This window comes from Mastomys coucha, chromosome X, assembly GCF_008632895.1.
Source record: "Mastomys coucha isolate ucsf_1 chromosome X, UCSF_Mcou_1, whole genome shotgun sequence".
NCBI classification, from domain to species: Eukaryota; Metazoa; Chordata; class Mammalia; order Rodentia; family Muridae; genus Mastomys; species Mastomys coucha.
In genome coordinates, this window is record NC_045030.1 from 121,503,231 (window position 1) to 121,504,618 (window position 1,388).

The window sequence follows — 1,388 nt, forward strand, 5'->3', positions numbered from 1 at the left end:
TTTGAGACAGGGTTTCTCTGTATAGTCCTAATTGTCCTGTCACTCCTCCGTAGACCAGGCTGGCCTCAAACTCAGAAATCCATCTGCCTCTTCCTGGCAAACTCCAATTCTCAATTAAAAAAAAAAGAAACCTTGTAAACCCTACTTTTAATAATAGACTAATATCCAAAATATACAAAGAATGCCAGAAGTTAGACTCCTGAGAACCAAATAACACTATTAAAAATGGGTTACATAACTAAACGAAAATTCTCAACTGAGGAATCATCAATGGCCTAGAAGCACTTAAAGAAATGTTCAATGTCCTTGCTAATCAGGAAAAGACAAATCAAATTGACACTGACATTCCACATGATACCAGTCAGAATGGCTATGTTCAAAATCTCAGGTGACAGCAGGTGCTGGAGAGAATGTGGAGAAAGGAACACTCTTTCATTGCTGGATGCATTGCAAGCTTATGCAACTACTCTGGAAAACAGTCTGATGGTTCCTCAGAAAATTGGACATAGTTCTACCTGAGGCTTAGGTATATACCACTCCTGGGCATATACCCTAAAATGATCTAATATATAACAAAGACACATGCTCCACTATTATTTGCATTAGCCAGAAGTTGGAAGCAACTCAGATAGATGCCCCTCAACAGAGGGATGGATACAGAAAATGTGGTACATTTACTGAATAGAGTACTAGTCAGCTATCAAAAACAATCAGTTCATGAAATTTTTAGGCAAATAGATGGTACTAGAAAATATCATCCTGAGTGAGGTAACCCATACACAAAATAATACATATGGTATGTATTCATCAATAAGTGGATATTAGCCAAAAAACTCAAAATACCCATGATACGACCTATAAACATTATGAAGCTTAAGAAGAAGGAAGACCAAAGTGTAGACACTTCAGTCCTGCTTAGAAGTGAGAATAAAATAATCACAGGAAGTAGAGAGAAGGAGGGACCTGGAAGGAACTGAGGAGGGGGAGGAAAGGGAGGCAAGTTCAGGTATGGGAAGTGACAGGAAAGAAGTAGAGAGGGTCAGGAAGTTGAATACAATTATGAAGCTGTAGGGCATGAAGAACTGGTGTAGCCACTAGAAAGTTCCAGAGGCCAGGGAAGATAGAGGCTTCCAGGACCTAATGAAGATAACTTTAGCTGAAATACCCAACAGATGTGAAATAGAACCTGTAGAGACCACCTCCAGTAGATAGGCAAAGCATTCAGTTGAAGGATGGGGCCAAGCACCTATTTCAAAATTTTTAACTTACAATTCTTCCTATTTAAATGAAATGGAGAGGAGAGACAAAAGAAATGAAGCAGAGCCAAAGGGAAAGGCCATCCAGAGACTGCCCCACTTAGATAAAGATCCATCTCATCTGCTGACACC